The sequence below is a fragment of the Melospiza georgiana genome, chromosome 14 (assembly GCF_028018845.1).
Source record: "Melospiza georgiana isolate bMelGeo1 chromosome 14, bMelGeo1.pri, whole genome shotgun sequence".
NCBI classification, from domain to species: Eukaryota; Metazoa; Chordata; class Aves; order Passeriformes; family Passerellidae; genus Melospiza; species Melospiza georgiana.
This window is the reverse complement of record NC_080443.1, coordinates 5,458,861-5,482,570: the sequence shown is the minus strand read 5'-3', so window position 1 is coordinate 5,482,570 and position 23,710 is coordinate 5,458,861. Positions and strand designations below refer to the sequence as shown.

At 46.0% G+C, this 23,710-nt stretch overlaps 1 pseudogene; it reads right to left on the bottom strand.

Annotated features, from left to right (window-relative positions):
* The window catches only part of LOC131089633 (hydrocephalus-inducing protein-like), a 66,451-nt pseudogene extending 53,612 nt beyond the window's left edge, over positions 1-12,839 (bottom strand).
* Positions 12,840-23,710: the final 10,871 nt, after the last annotated feature.

Sequence of the window (23,710 nt, the reverse complement as noted above, 5' to 3'; positions counted from 1 at the left end):
CTTCAGGTCAGTGTGTGAGCTGGCAGTGCTCCAACAGCCTCTGCTGAGCCCCACGTGTGTGGGGGGGGGAGCCCCTGCCTACAGGAACTGCTCCCTGGGACACTGACAGGACACGCAGGCAGGGCCTTGAGCTCCAGCCTGGCAGCAGAGCTGGGCTTTGTCAGGCTCCCAGCCCTGCCTCGAGCCTGCAGGGCACAAATGCTTTGAGCAGGGAGCTCTGCAGCCGCTCCAGAAACTCCATGTGCTCCCTGTCAGCACATGGGGCCAGCTGAGGATCTGCCCAGTGACTGCAGCCGGGGAAAGGGCGCTTGGGAGGAGGAAGAGGAAGAGGAGGAGGAAGAAAATGAGGTTCTCAGCTGTCACTTACCATTGGCTCAATGAAAAAAAAGTCATTGGAGAAGAGCAGGGGGTCTTTTTGCGCCTGTGCCTTGATCTCCTGGATCCTGCTTCTCAGGAGGGTAGTGTGATCTTCGCAAAAGCCCTGCTCCTTCTCTACTTCTTTCTCCTCCATGAAGTTTTCCAGCCAGTCCTCATCTGAGGGGTGCAGGAAAAGACTCTGCCTGCAGCCACAGGGAGAGACAAGGCCAGCAGATGGTTTCATGAGCCACATATTTGCAGAGAGAAGTGGGAGTGCAGGAGAGCAAAGCACTTGGGGACGAGCAGCAGCAGCTCCCCAGCAAAGGCTGAGCCCAAGCCACGAGGGTCCCACATGGATCAGAGGATAACTTGCTGTTTATTGGCACAGCAGGGAGTTTCAGCCCACACTTGCAAGCTCAGGAGAGGTTTCCAAAGCCAGCATCCCTCCAGAGAAACCTCCTGGCTCAAAGCCTCTGCCAAAACTGAGGCAGAATCCACCGACCACCTCAGCTGGCTTTTCCTCCCACTGAGCCGCTCGGGGGATGCAGATAAAGGTCACAGAGCACCCACTGCAGCACTTCCCTGGGAAGGGGAGATGGGTTGCAGCTACGTGTTACCAGCATCACTCTTTGTTTCTTCCATTTTGAACCTGCCCTGTTCCCTACTCTGCCTTTCCCAAGAGCATCCCAGAGCACTTCCCAAGGAAATTGATGAATTCAGGCACTGCATCCCTTCAGTGACATTGCAGGTTTTATATGCATGAAAACAGAGGCTCTGAGAGGGGAAGGGACTTTGTTTTGCAGGAGGGAGACAGCAAACTCCTGGAGTTTCATGATCCAAAGCTTTTTGGGTCCCATCCCAGTGCATGGTAGCAAATATCCTGAGAGGGAAAGGATCCTACACTATCTCCTCTTCTAAAAACATCCTCTCTGCTCTGAGATCTCAAAAGCTTCTCTGACAGCAGGACAGTGGCATTGGAGCTAAAACCATCCTGAAGACTGGAAGTAAGAAGAACAAAATGTCCTGGTGACAGTCTAGGACACAAACGAGCATGAAAACAGATGTAATTGGACAAAAATCCACAAAACCAAAACCAGGTGTAAGTTTACTCTGGGAAAACTTAGTTGCTTCTGAGGGAAAAATGGATCACGTGGAGTTCAGGCTGAGGCAGGCAAGTGGGAAAAAATGGAAATAAATAGTCCAGGGAGGTAGCTGGAGAAGGTAAAGGGTTTTTCTGTATACACACAGAGCTTATATGGAAGTCAAACACAGTGAAGTAGAGAGAGAACAGAGGAAAATCAAGAAGCCCAGGGCACTAAATGACCATCTCACCAGCCATTCAAGTGGGCAAGGTTTGATCTCCTGGTCCTTTGTAGGTGATGCAAAATGGCTCTGGGGAGTGTGAGCGACCTGGCCCGCAGTAAACAGGGGCTTGCCACGGCAATTTGGGCACGGCAGTTTGCACAGTTTTTCAGTTTTTGCATGGCAGTTGGCACAATCAGGCTGAGCAAAAAGGGTGCAGCCAGCCATCCTCCTTGTGTCTTTTGGCTGGTTGTGAGGTGCTTGGCTTTTTTTTTTCATTTCTTCTTTCTGCCTTTTTTTTTTCCCAGCAATGTTTTACAAATGATGAAAAGCCATTGCTGCTGCTGCTGCCAGCAAGAGTGTACTAACTCAAACACCCAGGAAGGATGCAGCTGTCCAGGCCCCTGGCTGCAGGGAGGGTCTGAACCTGGGTTAATATCAGAGGTTAGTGCAAAAGACATCTGTGTGTGGTGTCAGCAGGTGAATGATTTGCTCTGTCCGGTGGCAGAGCTGAAGAAAGAAATGAAAAGCTGAGGAGAATTTGGGAGAGCAAAACATAAATAAACTGGTGGAGCTACACTCTTCTAACCCTGAGAAAAACTCAGCAGGAGTCAGAGGAGCCCTGCCTTTCCTGTGATGAGGCAAAAGGAAGAGACCTAAAAGACAGTGGGGAATAGAAATTAATCTCTCCTGGGGAGGTAATAAAATTCCTTCCTGACCCCCACCACCTACCCAGGTGTCCTCACAGAATAGGTATGAGGCCCTGGATCCAGAAGGTCTGGCAGATGACACTAAAGAAAAAAATTCTGCCCGGAGAGTCTCTCAGTTGCACTTTGTCTGTCAGCAGATCACAGCCTCGAGTATTAGGAAGAAAAGAAAAAAAAAGAAGGGTAGTGGTAGTAGGTGACTCCCTTCTAAGGGGAACTGATGGCCCTGGGTGTCTTCTGGATCCAGCCAGTCTGCTGGCTCCCTGAGGTTCAGGTACTGGATATGCCCAGGAGATTCCCTAATAACTAAATGAACTTCATCTGCTCACCACTGTCTGGGGTACAATGACTGTGAAATAATAGAGTCCTCAATATTTGGTGAAACAAGGACAGGCATCAACAAAACTTCCACTCTGGACTTCTGGAGGGCAGATTCAGCCTGTTCAAGAGACTGATTTGGAGAGTACCTTGGGAAACAGATCTTAAAACAAAGGAAGCATGGACATAGTTCAAGAAAGAAGTCTTGAAGGCACAGGAACAGACTGTCCCTGTGTGCTGAATGACACACTGACAGGGCAAGCTGAGGGTGAAGACAACCAGCCTGGATGGGAAAGGAGCTTTTGAAGGAACTAAAGGAAAAACGAGGGTGTATCACCTTTGGAAAGAGGGGCTGGCAACTCAGGAAATATTTAGGAATGTCGCCAGGTCATGTAGGAAGAAGATTAGAGAGACAAGAGCCCAATTAGAACCTGAGGAAATAAGTCATTGCAATCAACCTTTCCTTCCCAAAATGCCATTTCTGGTTGGAGTATAAATGGAACTGGAATGCTGAGTGCTGAGCTCCTGAAGCCCAGGGACACACACCCTAGTGCCAGGGATGGTTTACTTGGCCCAAACCATTCAAAAGCATCAACACCCCCCTGAGGCCACATGTTAGTTTCAGTCTTGGGCCATATATCTCACTGAAATGTATCTTCCAAACCAACCTCCTCTTCTCTTCGTTGTCATCTTCATCAGAAGGAAGAGCCTTCCACTGGAAGTGTGCTGTGATGTTACTCTTGTTTTTGATGACCACGGTTGTCTGATATGACTTGGTGATGAAAGTCTTGCCAGCATCCACGGAATTTGTGCTCAACACAATATCGAGTTCTACAGCATCTGCATGGAGCTTTACCTGGATACTTTCTTCATCTGGAACAAAGCAAAGAGGAGTCTTTTCTCAGCTCACTGGCTGATGGAAGCACAAGGAACAGAACAAACCACAGGGCACAGAAAAAGGTGTCCCAGTTTTTATCTGAATGAGCAGTTCTTTGGATCAGTCCATTTGTCACATCCTGACAGCTCTGTGTGTAGAGTGTGAGGATGTCCTGGGCAGCTCCTTAAAGCCCTTATTTCTGAGTGTGTTTGTAGAGATTTGGCCCCAAGGTGACAATATGGACAGAGAGATTGGTCAGTGTGCTCTGGTGACCCACTCAGATCACTGGGATTTCTGCATCCAAGTCCTTCAGGTGACAGGGCTGAGGAGCCCTGTTCAGTCCTGCCTTGCCCAGGGTCTCCCCGGGCATCCCACGAGACTCCTGTCTCTCCTGATCCCTTGGATCCCTTGTTGCTGACCAGCAAATATGCCTGGAGGCAGGTGGGCAGCAAAAGGAGGCCCAGAGGAACAAGTGAAGTGACAGCCCACAGCAGGAGGGGACACAGGTCAGGAAACACAACCAGCCTGGCTCTGCAATATGACATACCACTCTAAAATGAACACCATGAAAATCATATCATCTCCCTGTCCAAACCCACAGCCACATCAGTCTTGAAATATTTTACATTGTTCTGATCTCAAAAACCAAGCTGAACCATTGTAAATCAAATAAAAAAGGGACAAAGGAAAGAATAATAAGTACAGAGCAGCTTCTACATCAAGACTGAAATGGGATTCCTCAGTCTAGAAATCAAATGGGAGATAGATGTGAGAGGTTTGTAAAAACATGAACAGCCTGGGAAATGGGCACAGGGAAAAATTTGTCTTGATTTGTCACCAAACAGGAACTTGAGGGTCTGAAAGTGTTACTAGACAGAAACTACATATATGTGTAAGGGCCCCATAGAAAAAGGATGTGTGACAAGCCAGTGGAGAAGCAGCATATGGGATAGAGGTGTGCAAGAAATCCATTGCATTGGAGAGAGTCTGATGGAGACCTCACATACAGCACTGCCCAGGAATAAAATAAAACTTCACCAGGCATAGCCACATGGTAGTGGAGCATCAGGCATCCTCCTTCCTCCACTCAGCAACTCCCAGCAAAACAGGAGTCAAAAATCTTTGCCCGTTAGAGGAAATCCACTTTCTCAAGCCCCTGAACACCAAGGAGTTTTCAGTTTTCTTTGGGGTAAAGCTGAACAGGGGAGGCACCTCTAGAGGGAATGCAGGGGAGGGACAACAGGGAGCCATGGTGGAGAACTGTCCTGTGCCCATGCAGGGCCCAGTACTCACCTGTGTTGGAGCACACTGCCAGGGACCCAAAATGGTCCCCGTTGGTCAGCGCGTGAAATCTCACTGTCACCCGCATGGTGTCACCAGCGCCCAGAATTCCTGAGGTCGGCACCACGGAGAAAGGTCTGCGAGACAAAGAGAGGGGTCAGGGCTGGGGGCACACCTGGCCATGAGACTCCTTCTGCACTGCAGCTCCCTTGGGCAAGCAGGGAGCAAACCAAGCACAGGCAGCAGAAGGCAGAACAGACAGGGTCAGAAACAGCCACTGAGCCACTGCTGAGGAGATCCAGCCCTCACAAGATCCTGGGGGTAAAATGGCCTCATCTCCCCCATACTCTGCATCCAGCTCTCTGCAATGAGGCTCAAGGGTCCCACTGCCAGCAATCCCATCAGAGAATGGTTTGTGAAGAGCACAGAGAGGGTTCAGAGCTGTCTGCATGCACAACTTGACACTGACTGCCTCAGGAATTTCTCTTTTCCTGCTGCCTATAAACCTCCTCTCAGGAGATGCAAATGTTAGGGCACTACCTGTCCTGGGATATTACAGCCTAGGAATCAGACAGGGAGAAGGAACTTTTCCTTCAAGACCAAGGAATAGTTACAGTTGAATTTGCAGTGTGGTTCTTTGGTTTATTTTGCCTTGAAAACATCCTGATTTAGCCTAAAATGGGCACATTTTATCAGCATTTCAATCAAAGCTGCTCTAAGAAAAGGAGCAGTCAAAGCTCTGAAAGAGTGCAAATGCAGATTAGAGCAATAGAGTGACATGGAAAGCCAAAAGGACGATGCCATTTACAGGCTGAAGGATCACATCCCAGCTAAATGAAGCACCCAGAGCCCAGAGCACATCAGGGAAGCAGAATAGGGGGTTTCTGTGTGTTTACCAGCAATGCAGTCTGGGGCTGTGGCTTGTCATGCAGGCTGGTAATGTTTGCTTGGCCCAGCAGAGAAACTCTGTTCAACGTGTTGGAAATGTTAATGCAAATGTGTTGGTGCACTTTGGATTTAACAGGAGCAATCAGGATTGGTCACCAGGTAAAGAGCTCTTGCCTGACAAGCACAAGACTCCGTGCTTTGATGCTCAGGGACAGCTCAGGGGAAATGTGCTCCTGCCCAGCAGCTGCTGGGCTTTGTGCTCTTCTACAGCCCCGCTGAGGAAACAAAAGTTCCTGGCCCTGGTGCTTTGCTGGCCTTGGTGCTTTGCTGGTGGTCAGTCTGTCACTTAAAAGTGTGTTCTGGGCAGTTTGGTGATGAATGCATCACACACAAAAATAAAGAGAACATCTGGCAAGCTGAGCTTTTTTCATGTCACTTGCTTCAGGTTCAGCTCATGAAGGACCTCTTGCTGCAATGATGGGCTGAGCTGTTCCCATTCCCACTGGTGAGAACATCACTGGCTGATGGAGAAGCCTTGGGCCAGCAATGTTCATGTGCTGGATGTGAGACTTTGGAGGGAGGGGAGGAAAGACAAGGCCCCAGCAGCCCCAGAGCAAGATTGGTGCACGTGCTCCTGCCCCGGGGCTGATGCCAGCACTGCTGCAGGTCCCTGCTGGGGCTCGGGGGATCAGTGCCTGCTGGGGACAAGGCACAGGATTTTCTTCTTATTCTTTTGCCAGAAATTCCACCAGAACAGAGAAGCTATCAGTTAAGGGAATCCATGGCCACATTTCAGCACTACATTCCATTCCATTCCATTCCCACTGCTGCCCCATGTTACATATTCCTGCCCTCTGATGGCAGGATGGGAATAACACTGGTGGGGGTGACTTCATGGCTTGCCTGCTCACTTCCAGCCAGGGCTGCAGCTCTGATGCTCTGGTTCCTTTTGCTGCTCTTTCCCAACTCTGCCATCACCCAAAGGTGACAGATATCCTTTGCACAAGGACAGATGAGCTGCCTCACCTCTGGGTGCTGAGCTGGTAATGAGCTGTCCGGTTACCGACATTGCGAATCAGCAGAATCTTCTGGGTCGTGTACTTGACCGGACACTCTGAGAACTCCACCTGGGCAGGGAAGTCCAGGATGGCTCGGGCAAAAACGGCCCGAATTGGCACAACTATCTTCTCCTTGGCAGTGATGCAGGTGAGCTCATGGGAATAATTCTGCAGGAAAAGAAACTGACTCAGCACAGGGCATTTAGTGCCATCCCCATGACAGAAGAAAAACCATTTCCTGTAACTCATCTATGGCATCAATTTACCTGTTCCACCCCAAAATGAACACTGAGTTCTACTACTAAGTCATGTTTTAAAGGCACCAGTGCACTTTGCAAAACCTATCCCAGTGGCATTAAGCTCTTGTGTCACTTGGGTCATACGGAGAACTGCCCTAGGCCACCATAATTTTCATTGACAAATTTTAATGATGTTAAGTAATTCCTGAGTTCCTTCTAAGGAACATGGAACTAGGGAACACAGGACATTCCTCTTCAAGTTTCTATATTCCCACTGTCTGAGAAGTGTTAAACTGACTCTAAGCAGCAAAAGGAAGATGAGAAAACTGCTGCACTCAAAGAGATCCTGCACCTCTGGCCTGGTGTAGAAACATCAGTTGGCTCAGAACTCCCCTCTAACTTTGCCTCTCCAGCCAGGTCAGGAGAAGAACAGTGCTAAGAGCTTGCAGGATGCTGTTGGAAAGAGCCTCTCTTTGTTTGCCTGCAAGGCTTCCTCCCTTCCATGCCACGTCCTAAACCCTTCTGTCTGAACAAGCCTCCAGATGCCAGCACTGAGATCAGACTTGCCAGGGCCTCAGCACTGCTGTTCAAACCTCCATGCAGAAGCACCTTTGGCACGGAATGGGCGCCAGCTGACAGAGCAAGCACAGTGCCAGGCATGAAGACAGAGTCACTGCCACGGGCTCTGGGCCCACAGCTCTGCCTGCAGGTGTTGTACCTGCCCTACACCAGCTCCTTCAGGCAGGTGTCCAAGTCCCCTGCAGCTCAGCAACCTGCTGCTGACCAAGGGCACCCAGAGCCCAGTGTGCCTGTGCCAGGCCGGGCTCACGGGCACAGCACGTCCTCTGCCCTGGCCCTGCAGCTGTGCCAGGCTCACTTGTGCTCTGGGACAGCACAGCTGCAAGGCTGCACAACAGAGGGGTGAAAAAGCACCATCTTTGCTCCAGCCCAGGGTGAGGCAGGGAGGCTGTTGGCAGTCAGGAAGGAGGAAAGCTCTCCGACCTCTTTGTCCCTCAAGTGTTTTCCATAATAATGAAACCCCTTCCACTGTACCTAGAGATGGCCGAACATCTGTCAACACCTCTCTGTCATTTTCATCCTGTTCCCTGTGCAGCTTCCCTTGGCAATGCTCAGGCATGTGCAGGGAGGGGAAGCAGAGCCTGCCAGCAGTGCCAAGGTGTGACTGGCTGCTGCAGGCTGCCTGCCCAGGCCTGGAGCCCAGCTCACAGCATGCAATGGGCTGGAGCCAGAGTGCAGGGAAAACAATGGCTGTGGAGATCATTGTGTGCTTTGGCCCCTCCAGCCTCACCTTGTTCTCGTCAGGGGTGAAGCGGATGCGCACAGGGGCAGAGGCGCCCGGTGGCACGATGTGGTACACATCACTGGGGCAGGCCAGCTGGAAATAAAGGCTGCTCTCCATGGAAACCTTCACCATCCGAGCAATCTGCAGCAAAGACAGGAAATTATGACTTTGCCACTTGTGGAAACAGGACGAGAGGAGCCCTGTCCGTGCCCTGGTGACATCCCTCCTTGGCCCCTTTCCCAAAGCACTTTCAGCTGTGCAGGCACAGGCACATCATTCACAAGGGTGAGCCTGAATCCCTCCTGTCTGCCTCCAGCATTGTGGCCTGGGGCAGTTGGGCAGTGCCTGGTGGGAAGGAAGGGCCAAGCAAGTCAGCACCAGCAGGATGGAGACAGAGCACCTGAACCAAGTCATCTGCATATTCCACAAGGCCAGAAAACTGCTGGCTTCTGCCTGCACACAGCCATGCAGTCGTGTTCCAGGGGGGAATGTGCTACCTGAAAGCAAAACATCAAATTGTCCTGGGGGAAGGAAAAAATTCCCTTCTAGCAGATCTGGTTTGGGTAGGGACGTTCTGGGGATAGAGTCTTGCAGGCAGAGCAGCAAGAGAGGAGACCAAACCATTGTGGCCTTCCTGGGAATAAAAGTAAACCTGAAAAGCAAAAGAAGGAACACAACAAGACAATCCCAAAAACAAGGAGATGGCAAAGAGAATTTAAATGAGCAGTAAAGCAGCAAGAAAGAATCATAAAACCAGGAGAGCAATCAGCTTGCCAAAAGTGATGGAAACACACACAGGCTGTGCCTATTGACTGTGGGCTTCAAAGGCATTTTCTGCCTGGAGAAACATGACCAGCACTGACTGACAGTATGGGTCCAGTATGAAAAGCCAATCTTGGCTCTCCAGGGCTTCCTGCTGCCTGTGCAGGCAAGCTGGGCTGCTGGGCATTCCTGCCTGCAGCCAGCAGGCCAGGTTCTGCCCTCTGGGATTCACAGACACAGCAAATATGCATTTTCTAGCACACAGGTATCATCAACACCTGAACACCAAAATGCTCTCAAAAAGTCTAAACCAGATGATTTTTGTCTTTTTCCACCAGCCCACTCTTGGCACAAGGGTCATTTGAGAAATGTTTCCCTGACTGAAATCCCAATGGTCTTCATTTTCCCCTTTACACTGGAACAAAACTGGAGACATTTTTCAACTTTTTCCCTCTCAACTCTCTTGGGAAACTGCAAAACAATCACAACTGAAGGTGGAAATGTCCAGGAGCGTTGGATGTGCTGTGGTTCTCCAAAGGGAAAGCAGAGCACCGTGTTGCTTTTGGAAAAGCTGAGCAGAGCTGAATGAAACTTAGCAGGAGCCTGAAGTGGCACCTAAAGGCTCCCACTGCTTCTGCTCCATCCGTCTGATTGCAGGGCTCTTTCAGAACACATTTGCTGCAGTGCCAGTGCCATTAATGAGAAAGGATTCCAGCATAAAGTGGAGAAGACAGCCCCTGAGCTGACTGTGAGCTGCACAAAGGGAGCGAAACAGTCTGAGAGAGGCAGAGATTCCTACCAGGAGCCAAGATTAGCCAAGGAGATACAGGATGTGGTATAGACTCAAGGCAAAGCTCGAGAGCAGGTAGGAACTGTAGAGGCCTCAACATTCCTATCAATCCAGCTTTCAAGGGCAGGAAACTCTTTTGGGATAGATGCCATCATTGCATGGCCAAAATCAGGGGACAGCTCCCAGCACAGGAAAATTTCCACAATCTTGCAGAGCAAAGGTGCTGAGACATTTTCTTCTGGATGTGCTGCAGCAGATAACTTGCTTTGCTGCACACTCAGGGAAGGACAGCACTCTCCTCTTCCAGCACAGTGTTAAAGCTCCAGGTGCCAGCACTTACCTTGTCCTGATTAATGAGAGACAGCACCATTTCAAAGACCCCATGAGCGACGAAGTTGTGAAATACCAGCTCTCGTGGGGAAACTGCCAACACGTTCCGTTTTGGGGGAGGTGGCTGCAGAGGCGAGAGAGAGCAGGGCGAGGTTCAGCTGCTGGGAGGAAGGTTCATGAAGGATCCCTTACACTGATCCCCAGTGAAGCACAGACTCTTGGGGAGCATGTCTGCCCAGGACACACTGGGCAAACAGTGGCTCGCCCACCTCTGCTCTGAGCTAATCAAGAACTGCTTGATCTGCTTAGGGCAGGCTCAAGCTAAGTTGCTCTTTTTATTTCTCCAACTTTCCTTCTCCAGAATGCCAGGCAGCACTTTCCTTAAGCACAGCCCTGTGCCCACTGGAGCACTGACTGAGCACTCATGGAGTAAGTAAAACCCACTAATTTACATCAGATTCAATTTTGGGGTATCCTTTACTCTGAGACAGAGAAACCGAGGCCCACACAACTGCAAATACCTGTTTTGATCTAGAACTTAGGAATCAGTAAGAAGAGATCAGTACTAGGGGAGGTGTGAGAGATGAGGTGATATTTGACTGAAGCCGAAAGGTTTTTAAGTGACAGAATGGAATTTGTTGGTTCTATGTGTTGTTTGTAGTTTGGATTTGTTCAGGTTGGTTTGTTGGGTGTTGCTGTGAGTTGGGACAGGGATGGGGTTGACAACCTTACCTGACCAAAAAGGAAGGAGGATAAGAGGGAAGGGGAGGTGAGTCCCCTGTACATCTGGCAGCCTGAAAAATCTAACACCTCATCAGGGTCCAACATATTGTTCCAACCCAAAGCAGTAATGAAAATTGTTTTGCTAAATTTGAAGTAATTCCTTCAGATCCTTGCCCTTCAAAGGCCAACGCTGCCACTGTGGAGAGAATCCTGTGACCCCAAGCATTTGATGGTGACCACACCAAACAAAGCAAGAGGTTGGCACCTTCAGCAGAATGGCCAATGGCAATTTTGTGTCTTTGTGTCCCCAGCCTTCCCCCCATGGTTTTAGCAATGTCAGCTACACTCCAGCACAGCCCAGCAGCTTCAGCAGAGGTCAGTTGTGTTGGCTTAGTGCAGATCAGGACTCCCAGTCCACCACTGCCAGCAGTTTGCAATGACACCAGGACCTGGACACTGAGGTATTTTGCTGGAGGCGAGCCTGTCACAAGTACACACCCTCTTCAAACTTCATGTGAAACCCTCTTCAAACTTCATGTTAAAGGAAAAGAGCAGGAAAAGGCTACCTTTGGAATAGCATCCTCCTTTTCCAGAAGTTTCATAAGACCAGGCAGATAACGCCAGGTAATGCCGAAGTCCTTCCTCATCTTGATTATCTGATCCCTCTCGTAATTCGAGCGATGTGGCTGAAAGGCAAAAAAAAAAAAAAAAAAAAAAAAAAACCAAAAAAAAAAAAACCCCAACAAAACCCAGCAAGAACGTCAGAGATGTGCTTGTTCAGAAAGGCTTTCCTTGAACAAGTGGCACTGATGAATAATTTGTGATTACAGCCACTAGCACAGTTCTGCAACCCTGGAAGTTTCCTGCTGAAATACTTAGCACCAATAAATTAATAATACAGAGTGCAATACACATACTCCAGCCACATGGCTGTGTCCCATGAGTCTCTCTGTGATTTGATGGGACATGGTTGGGGATTTCTGCTCTTTGAGCATTTGTTTCCTCTTACTTTTCATTGGATTGAGCCATTGACCTTTTCAGAGAGTGGGGAAGAGCGCTCAGAACTGCCCAAACTCCATCCCTGCACAACACTCAAAACTCACAGCCAGCAGATAGCACTGCTGGCTGAGTCCAAGGGAAGCAAGCAAGAAAAGCTGTACCAAGAGTGAGGTGCACAGGAATGTGTCTAAGTTTTAGCTCTCTCTGTCAAATAGCATTGGTTTTCTCTGTGTGGGCTGACAGAGCCCTGGACAGAAGAAAACAGAGGGATCTCCTTGGCAGAGCCTCAGCAGTGGGGCATCTTCAGCCAAGTGAGCTGCAGACAGCAAGGGACCTTTGTGGCCCTGGCTCCATCCAGTGCTGCCTGCAGGGCTGCATCTGTGCCCACCCAGGAGCTGGGAGGGAACAGCTGCCTTGGGAGCTCTTCCAGCTGGGACCAGCCGTGGCTCTCAAGGCTTTGGGCAGAGTTTGAGCTTTCCCCCTCACGTGCCCGGGTGCCCAAGGGCAGGATGGTCAGAGCAGCACAGGTGAGTGCCCAGCCTGACAGAAGGAATGGCTGTGGCAAAGGGGAAGGAAAGAAGCCCATGCTGAGGGCTTCAGCTGTACATTGGTTTCCCTTGGCTCTGCTGGCACAGCCAGGCAGGGCGCTGGGCTGTCCCTGACACATCCCACAGTGTTCCCTACTGCACCAGGACAGCCCCAGCAACAGCAGCACAGCACAAAGGGCTGGGGAGGGGCTCTGCAGCTTCAGAGCACTGCTGGACAGCAGGGGCAGGGAGAGCAGGGAGAGCAGGGCAGTTTCCAGTCTTAACACAGCCCCAGTGCCTACTCACAATATCGGGGTTCATTTTGTCCCTGAATATAAAAGGAGGCTTTGGTATCCTTCCCCGGAATCCATACGCCATTTTGAAAGGATGATGTCACAGATTATTGACGATGCCTCAACAGAACTGGAAGGAACAACAAGGGTACTCTGAAAATCCAGAACCCAATTCATGGCAGACTCAAGGGATGTACTGGTGCTAAAGATTTTATATGATTTGAAAGCAGCTAAATGCTCATTAGGCAGAAGTAGCTAGTGTTGTTAGGCCTCAAGTTGGACTTTATTGCAACTATATGGGTACCTTGGCAGTTTAAAGATTGATTGTACTGAAACCTGGAGCTGAAATGCTGAACATTAATAATGCTTAGAACAAACAAAACTGTAGCTTAAATGTTATTTAAAAACAGCTTGAATGGACTTTCTCTTCTTTAGGCTAAATGACCTCTGCTCTCTCAGCTGCTCCTCACAGGACTTGTGAGAGACTAGAATGTAATGGGTAATGGCTTAAGTAAAGGACTTTTTGCCCATTGTGACAAAGTTGAATAAAGAAGCTGAGACCCCCCCAAATGCACCCTTCCCTGAAAATGCCTCCTGACTGGAACTTGGCACTGGGAGTTAAGCTGCCTAAGGGAACTTGAGACAAAATAAAGCTGACACTATTGTCCTGTTAGCTCAGGTCTGGGGAGAAGTGAACAAGGCTGAGGGAGAAAAATATATCCCCACTAAAGTCAAATCCAGCAGCTGTCCTGAAAATCAGCTCTGTCTGCCTTCAGGCTGGGGAAGTCATAGCCACAGACTCGTCTGCTGAGGCCAGGTTGGCACACAAACCTCCCATCAACAGAGGGGGAAGGAGGAAATTTTGGGGGTGAGGCACAACCTCTGGTAAGGGGCAGAGGACACCCATCCTCCCTCAGACAAACTGGCTCAGCTCTAAAACCCCCCAGCCCCAGAAGGCCACATCCAGAGGACATTCACATGAGGGGCAGCTGAGGGGGTGTCATAACCCAGCAAAGACCTCCAAAGTGCCCCCAGAGCCATTCCTGAGGCCTTGCACCAGATGACTCATGGCATGCAGAGAAACACAGCAGATCTGAAAATCCACAACCCAATTCATGGCAGACTCAAAGGACATACTGGTGCTAAAGATTTTATATTATTTGAGAGTAGTAAGAGACAGAGCCAAACTTGCCCCACCCCAGGGAGGTACCTGGGCAGTCCCACCTTGCCCAAATCTGCATTAATCCATTGGAGTCTCACATTTTGTGAGACCTCACCACAGAGAAGACCAGAAGAGGACTGAATGGGATGGGATGGGATCCATGGAATGGTGATATTTTCTACCAAATCTGTCTCTGTCACTCTTTATTCCCTCCTTCCCAGCCCCCTCCCTCCCCCCTCCTTTTTCTATTTCTTTCTCCCTCTCTCTTCCTCACATTTACTGTTCCATAAAGTCCAAACTATTGACTTTGGCACATGGTCCCATTTTGCACCTTATTTCAGGGGCATCTACTTAATAATTTTAATAACCAGATCATAACAACTCACTGAAACTTGAACAGAACTCATTCACCTATAAGTAGTTTAAATACATACTATAGGAAAAAATGTATAGACTAGTATATTTAGGAAATGTTGCATTTCTTCGGTGAGAAAAAAGCACCATCAGCAGACCATGTATTGTTCATCCCCTCAGCTGTACATGCCACCGAACTGAAGACTGGCATTATCCCATCCTGTATTTCCCTTTGGCATTCTCTTTCAGAGCACAGATGTGACAAAACCAGAAAGTACAACTTGAGTCAGTCTTTACCTTCAAAAAAAACTAAAGACCAATGCTTTGGCAGTTCAGGACTCCCTCACAGAAACCAATGTTCTGTGAATTTAGGAGTCCCTCACAAAGACCAATGCTTTGGCAGTTCAGGACTCCCTCACAGAAACCAATGTTCTGCGAATTTAGGAGTCCCTCACAAAGACGAATGTTTTGTAAGTTTCGGAGTCGCTCACAGAGACCAATTCTCCACGAAATCATAGTACTCGTAGAGACCAATCTCTGCGAACAGTTCGCGTGGCGAAAAGCCAAGTGCGAATGAGCATCGGGGCGGCTGCGGGCGCTGAGGCCGCGGCGCCGTCACAGACGCTGAGGGCCCGGGCGCGGTTACCGGGCAACCGCGGCACCGAGCCTGGGGCCGGGCCGGGCCGCGCTGCTGGGCGCAGGGCATTGGCACTTTGGCTGCTGACTTGGCTTTAGTGCCTCCTGCAGAGTCCTTCTGTATTTATGAAAGTTTAAAATGTGATGATAAAGGCACCTTTGGCAGGTCTATACCCTGCTCTTTGTATAGCACTAGGATGCTATCCCGGCTGGAGCCCCAGCAGGGGCTGAGGGAGCTGGGCAGGGGCTGAGCCTGGAGCAAAGGAGGCTCAGGGGGCCCTTGTGGCTCTGCACAACTCCCTGCCAGGAGGGGACAGCCGGGGGGCCGGGCTGTGCTCCCAGGAACAGGGACAGGAGCAGAGGGAACGGCCTCAGGCTGGGCTCAGGGTGGGCACCAGCAGGAATTTGCCCATGGAAAGGCTGCTCAGGCCTTGGCAGGGGCTGCCCAGGGAGCTTTGCAGTGCCCATCCCTGCAGGTGTCCCGGGAAGGGCTGGAGGTGGCACTCAGGGCTCTGGGCTGGGGACAAGGTGGGCATCGGGCACAGCTGGGACTCCATGGGCTGGGAGGGATTTTCCAATGTCGTTGGCTCTCTGACATGAGGTACATTTTACATAGGGAACAGACAAAACAACAATTTTATGTATTAGATAGTAAATGTGTAGAATAGTCACTGTATTAGCACTGTTCCATAGGAGCATGGATTGCTTTTTCACCCCATTTAGATCTGAAACAATTGCAGAGCAGCTTGGAAATCTACTTGGGTATTTTTAAAGTCCAGGAAATGAAAAAAACCAAGCTGGAGTATAAAGAACACAATTTGACAGGTTTGGTGGAGAAAATAGGCTTCAGTGCCCTAAAGCAAAGCTCCCTGACAGGAGCCCTAGCTTTTCCTTGATGGAGAGGGTTATGCTGTGCTATCCTGGGATGAAGTTGGGAATGGTGTTCCCAAGGAAACAAGTGCACACTTACTCACCAGAGTAACATTGGTGGCACTAAAGCTTTGGGGACAGTAGAGACCTCAGCAAAGGTTTTTGTAGGAACATTGTGTGTGTTCACCTTCCTGCAGATAATGCAGAGGGAATTTAAGAAATATATTGTGCAAAAGAACAACAGCACAGATTATTAAAATAATGCTGGTAAGATGAAATTTAGTTACATGTCAGAAAACCCAGAACAAGGACAACTACCATGCAAAAGAACTTTTAGCCATTTCCTGTGAAATATTTTACACTCAGCATGTATTGCCAGGTCTCTGCAAGTCAGTAAAGCCCCTTCTTAACAGACCTGACTCTTTGACTGGATTTGTTTTATAAGATAAAATTTTATGTTGCTCACCTCATCATAAACAGGAGGGATGAAGCACACAGGTATACAACAAATCGTGGTGAGTGGAATCACAGGACTTACCACTCCAAATACCTTGTGATATGAGTAAAAAAAAAGGTTCCAAAGCATGTAAAAGAAAACTAAAACCAAGTTGAAGTTGAAAGCTGTGATTGCAGAGGTGGGTTGTGTTTCTGTGTATGGAGAATTAAAGGCAGCACAGAGGAAGTGAGAGAGGAGGTCCTGCACTGTCCTCTGGGACTGAAGGAGACCCTGGAGCTTTAAGGAGGCACCAGAGCTCTGATAGCAGGTGATAAACTGTAAAGTGGAACATTAACTTGCCAGGATTTGAATAGAATCAGGCTGAGTGAATAATGAGCCATTTCAGTAATGAGCGAGAGCCAGCGGTTGGCGTTTGAGCCAAGCCCTATGAGTTCCAATAAAACATCCAGCTAAATTTGATCTCTCCACTTAAAAGAAAGAGAATAGGGGAGGAAGGAAAAAGAAAATTACAGAAACCACCAAACATCAGACAAGCAAACCAACCACGTTCTTTCTGTAGGCAAAGGAAAACTACCATTTTCATTGGATTCTACAAATGTACCATCCTGCCTTGGAGAAGAACCATAAAACTGCAGCTGGATCATATATTTTTTTTCTTTATGCAGCAGTTAAACATACTCATATTCACTTGAAAAATGAACCAACAACTTTCTGTAGCTGTTAGCTGTGCATTCCTTGAAGACATCCTCAGCTTTGCCCTTTTCAGCTGGGTGATTTGCACTGAGTTAAATTCTCCTGTGGATTCCCCTGGTCTGTGGTTTGTCACAGCAGACCACTGTTCTTCCTTTGGAGCCATTTCACCATCCTAATTAAATTTGTGGTCAGGCTTATTTTGCTGTTATTTGCTTCACAGAATCAAACATTTACGAGTTTGGTGTCTGCTCATGAGTGCACTAAGAGTAACTGCTTGAATTAAACAAAAACATGAAGTTTGTTCTGTGGTTTGAAGTGCAAACATGATTACAAACTTCACCTGTCACTACTCATTTTAATAGAGTGGAATAACTGCTACAGTAAGTGCTTAACTCTAAATTTTTAGAAAGGAGACCTGTTCAGTGGGAATTCTTTGTGTTTCAGGGTAAAGGTTGAAAATTTCTGTAAAAATGCAGACTGAAATAAAAGTTATAATTTTTTTTGTTTGAAGTTGATTTTTGCTTTGAATGGAAATGTCACAACTGTTCTCTTAAAAACTCTCTGAAAACTGTCTTACTCATGTTTTGAGGTGGTTTTCTCAGTCCTTGGTGTTTCATTTCAGAAAAATAAGCAGGTTTTTTGTTATAGTAACACTATTTTAATGCCTATCTAAAATTATCAAAAGTATTTCAACAATCCTTGTTGTCTTAAAACAATTATAAACTGATTATTTGAGACACATTTCCCAGATCTGGCTTGAGGCTCAGCTGTTTGCATTCAGGTGATTGTTGGCACTGTGACCAACTTGAAGTTGGGAATAATTTTTTTAATGGAAACAAATAAATCCATATTCTTAAGGAATAGAGAAACCATTCTAATGTTCATTTGATTTAAGGGATGGACAGAAACAGGCTGTGCAGTTACTGAAAAGAGCTGTTTATTCATAAAGTTATGATCCTAGGAGCTCCCCAAAGCCCATATAGTATTTATCCACCTCTAGTGTGGGATTTATCTATTTCTTGCAATTGAGTTTTAAGTGCTAATATTGTGTTTGTGATAATATTGTGCAGAGAACTGGAATTTGGCATAATGGTGAGGACAGTCCTTAGCAGAACTGCAGACTGAAGCAAAGCTGTGGAAAGCTGGAAGAATGGCTCTAAGGATGGCAAAGCACTTGAGGAGGCTGGATAAAATGATTGCTGTGTTCCAGACATGTTGCTTAGTTTGGCATCTAACACTTTCTCAGAGACAAGTAAGTTCTGTAATAGCCACTTCAAGAGATGGAGAACATCATGCAGGAAAAAGAGAGTGCAAGAAGATTAAGCTCAGTATAAAACACATTTTAATTGATGCAGATTTTAGTTTACCGTTCCTCTTGCAATCAAAAAATTCTTAAAATGTGAACTTGCTTAATTAGACATATCTACACAAATTAATATTTTGTCTAGTGTTGACAAAAGTCATCACATGAACCACAGCATAGTACCCAGAACTGATGAAAAAATGTAACTTTTTTGTGCAGTTCTCACTGGGCAAGATGGATTTTTACATTCATTCAGTGACCCTAACTCTGTTAATTCTTTGTTGGTCCACATTTACTGTTGACCAAAGTGGACTCATGGCTGTTGACATGCATAACAAGACGTGAGGTTTTTATCTAACTAGGATTATTTTTTTTTCTAAGCAATTGGATGGACCCCTGCGAGTTGTGTGCCATTGAAAATGACCTAAGGTTTGAAACATGATCTTTACTTGTTGTTCTTGTGAACTGCAGGCTACACAAATGAGACAGAATGATCCTTTATGTCTTAGTTTGGTCATTTAGGTTTTGGTTGTTTGGGGTTTTTTTAAGCTTTCTCAGGCACTGTTTGGAAGGAATCCAGTTTGCATGATTGGTGTCTGAAGCCTCTCTCTTGATAATAAATATGATTAGGTCTTATCTGTGGCTCTTATTTGTTTTATTTCTGTCATTTACAGTTGTTTTTAGCAATCTGTACATTGCTCAAACAGCACCAGGTGTCAGTTCAAGCATTTTTATTGGGCATATCTGTGTCATCTGATCTCTTAGGACAGGGACCATGAAAGGGTTTACAACATTTCTGTGAAGGGGAAGTTTTGGGCTTGCAGTCTCTGCAGCTACTTTAAATAAGTTATTTGACTTTTTTATGTCCTCACAACGTGCTGGAGTTGGATTGCCTGGAGTTACACACACCTGGTGCTGCTGGGCAACCTTATCACAGTTTCTGGATGGTTCTCTCCCTCTGTACAGCAATTATAATGAATTCTGTATAGTGAACCATCCCTCTACTCATTTGTTTTTATTAATATGGCCTAGAACAGTGACAGTCAATATCATTAAATATTTTTATCCTTCTTGGATAAAAGTAGCAGAGTGGATATTAATTGAACAAATAAAAAGGCTTTATGAAACGTTGTTATATAGATATCTATGTACATGTTGGGCAGACATTGAATCAGCTCATTTGTGATATGCCACACAACCCTTGCAGCAACTGCTGTGCTGGTGTGGAAAAAAATTCATATGCAAGTTATTTCTCTCAGGTCTGTTTCTCAAACCTCTCATTTACCATCTCAAAAAAAAAATTTCTTTGTGAAGCTTAAATTATGTTACTAGCTTTTTTATTATCATTTTTCACTAACTTAAGAAAGCTTCTTCATGCAAGAAGACTTTACAGACTTCAGTGAAGGTGTTTGCATAAGAATTATGAGAGCAAAAAAGTAGGTTTAGAAACTTTCTTACTAGAAAAAAAAATTGCTGTATTTGAGTTTTTTCTCCTTTCTTTTTCCTCTCTAAGCAATTATTTTGTTGTAGTACCACTGGAAGTTCCTTGAAGCTTTTTCTGAAATGAGTAACTCCTTCATGATCGTTTCCGTATGTTTTGTTAAAAGAAATAACTGTCTGTACTCAATTTGTTTCAACAACGTGAATTTAAATATTCATTATATATTTAGAGTGGACACAGGTATGACATGTGTCTTCATGCCTTGTAAATAAATGCTTTTCCTGTTTTCTGGTCAATTCCATGCTCTAAGCCTATCTAAGACACCATTCTGTTGAAATCTTAGCTGACATGTTTTCTTCCTTTTTATAACATTTCATTGGTCTGGGTCTTGAATTATAACACATTCCTTAGTCTGATCTATTTTTTTATTTTATTTTTTAAACTGTGTCATCACCACAGTCTGCTAATATGTACAGAGTAAAAAAGAAAGGAACCTCGAGCTTTTTTCCAACCTGTCTTCCAAAACTGGCAACACCAGGCAGAAGACTGGCATTGGCACGTACTGTTCTCCAAATATTCTCCAGGGTATGCCCGGTGTGAGGAGCCCCTGGTCTGTGTAAAAATACCACAACCAGCTACTTTGACAGATTTCCTTAGGGAATCTGAGGACATAGAGAAATTTTGTCTAAATTCTGCTGCGCTCTGACCATCTGGGTGTGGGATGGTCCTGTTGGAGCCAGGGTTACACTGGTTGCTTGCTGTGAAGACTCAAATGTCTCATTGTCATGTAGTGAGACACAGCTCACGTTTCCTGTTGCCTTTTTTGGAGAAGAGAATGTTTCTGTTCTGAGAAATGCACTGGATTTTCCTTCAAGTGTTTCTGAAGGAGGAGGACAAAGGCATTACACTGCCATGTAGGCTGATTTCCCAAGCCCACGCTTATCTGGCAGTAAATACTTGGACAGGTGTAAGATGATGTTGTGAAATTGAATCTTTATACCTAAACTGATGGTAATAAGCAGCCTAAATATGAGGTGAGTGCATCAGATGTTTGACTTTACTCTGAGAAGATTTATGCAGTTATATTCTACCTGAAAAGGAAATATCTAAATACCTTTCCTAATCTAGATTTGTGCCACATTAACTTTCAAAGGCAGACAAGATCTTTGTTGCACTCTGACGTAGATTATTGATTCTCCTGAGCAAGAGGCATGTAAAAAGGAACAAAAGGGAATAGGCTCCTATTGAATTTACCAGACAGTAAAGTTGATAAATTTTATGTGAAAAGGGAGGTTGGAAGTATAAATATGTTCTACATCCTTTCCATGACAGGCTATGGAATATTTATTAAAAATGGAGTCATAAAGCAGGAATAATCTTCCCCATGACCTCACTGTGACAAACTGGCTTTCTAATTCTTGCTGAGTGCTGATTATTATTTGGCTAACACTCTGAGCTGAAGATGAAGCATGTGCTAAGTTGCAAGAATTCTTACAAATAGGCTGAGCTAATTCCAGAAGGGTAATTTTAAATATGCATTCATTCTTTTCCTTGTTGGAGTATTTTTTCTTAAGCACATGAGTAGATCCACACATGCTGAAAACCTTGAGGCAAACATTATGAATGCACTTGCTCATTTATGCATTGTGCAGTGCCTGGTCCAGGGAAGCAGTGGGATTACTGGGATTGGTCACAGGCTAGAAAAAGCACTTTCATTAAACACCTTTTGGAGGTGATAACACTTATAAACTTGCTTCAGGTTTTATTAACTCAGAGAAGATGCTGCTGGTGAAAGCAGCTCACAACTACACTATAATATGAAGGAGTTAAGGGGTTCCTTGTTGAGTTTTATCACCTGCAGGAAGCATTTGAACTGTGTTTATGGAGACTTTGCTCATGGAAGGAGACAAGGATCCTGCTTCTCATAGCAATGCAGCTGCTGTGTGTACATCTCTAGTGCTTTCAGAGAGAAATGCCATCTGCAGGCTCAGTAATGGGGTTCATTGGCTCTGTCCTCTGAGCACTGCATTTTATCAGTGCAAGCACACCACTCCTGCAGGCAGTGGGAGGAAAAAGCAGCTCTATCTGAGCTTCTCAGGTGGGTCATCCTTCCTCCTGTTTATGAAAACTGTGACAGCTTCATGTCTCAGAGGTTATTTTCATGAAAATGGAACAAATCAGGTTTTTTTTTCTAGCAAGTAATCCAGGAAATGTAAGGGTTTGTTTCTTGTGTTTTTGATATGGCTTTGCCCCTCAGGCATGTCCTGCTTGCAGAGCACCTCTTCCCAGCACATGCTGCATTGGTGTGGTTGGTGCAGCTTGAGTGAATTTGTCAAAAAACTCAGGCAAATCTTAATTTTATTTGTGTTCTTGTGTATCTCGTGTTCACAGGACAGCACAAACAAAAAAAGCCATATGCTTTCCTGCTACCATTGGTTACTCTGCCACAGGCTGTCAGTATGTCAGATTTGAAAAATTTAAAGCATAGTAAAAGACTTGCCAGTAAATGTTCAATTTTTTAGGCTTGGCTTAGAGTGTTCTGTCAATGTGCAATGTGATTCCTGTAAAATGGCTTCATTCTGACATCAGAGGTGAATTTCTAGTATTTCCATGCTTCAAGTTCCCAGCAGCTTCAGTTGTATTCCCATGTTCTTGCCTGCCCTTAAAATTAAAGAATAAACCTGCAGTTAGTTCATCAGGGATAGAAACAATAATATAATCCAAACTCGGGGTTATGAAAGGTCAATGAAGACTTATAAAGGAATGTTCTGTAGTTAAAATCTGGGAAGCAACAAAGTCCACCAAACTGTCCTATGCAGGAGAGTTCATGGCTGTAGTTTTGCCAGTCTGCTCAGGGTATTTTCTAGAGGCTTTGGGGGATACCAAATTTCACTCTACAGGGGTTGTTCACAGGAGATGATGGAACATCTCTTTATAAATTAGAGGACCCTGGAGAGATATGTTTGCTCTGAATCATTAAAGGTTAAACCCATAATCACAAAGATATTCAATCAAGTCCTGCCTTATTTTCAAACCACAGAAAAATGGATACAGCTTAATGGTTGTTCATATGAGAAGTCTGCTATTTTTCCAAGGGTACACAAAGCTGATTGGCTTTCAGTTCCTTGGATCCTTTCCCTCCCTGACAAGATCTTTCACTTCATACAGAGGAGCAATGGTATTGAACAAATTGTCAAATTAACAGAGGACCTAGAACAAAACTGCAGCTATGCCTGAACCTATCACCATTGTTTCCACGAGCTTTGATTTTGCAAAATCTTACAAATTGTCTTACATTCTTGTAATTCTGTAATGTGTTATGGCCATTAAGGGGCATTCCATGAGGTGATTCTGGTGACAAGGTTGTGTGAGAACAGAAGATCATGGAGGAAGAAAAACAACAAGCTCTGAATCAGGCTTCACAGAGAGATGTTCCACCAGAGCAGGGGTCTGTCAGGAACAGGGCTCCCACACTCTCAGAGACCTCTAGATACATATTGAGAGCACACAGACACACTACTCCAGGGGTTAGGTACTTGGGAAGACTTTTCTAGGGATCATTACTGAAAAGATTTTAAATACACAGTGTAGAAATTTGTGTCATACATACCTGAGAGAAAAACGTATTTGCACATTTAACATAGAGGAAACATATTGGAAATATATTTTATACATTCCTAAGAAGCAATATCTTCTTCATGGTCTGACTGGCATGAATTTTACTCGTGCTTCAGGTGAATAACAGCAAGAATGATCTGTGCAGACAGGAATTTCGGTGCAGCCATGGCTTCAGAGCCAGAGGAACTGCTGCAGGTCTGAGAACTTTGATAGCTGTGATCACTTGTATGACACTGCCTTAATACAGCAGCACTGAGCAACTCTGCCTCTTTGGACAAATTTAATACCACTCTTAATCTAATGTCATTGCTTTTCTCATAAAGAAAGAGAAAGTCTTGTGAATTTTGCTAATAAGTTCTGTGTGAATATGCGTAGTGAGCAGGAGGAATCATGAAGGCTGTGGAGACTGTCCATTTAAAGAA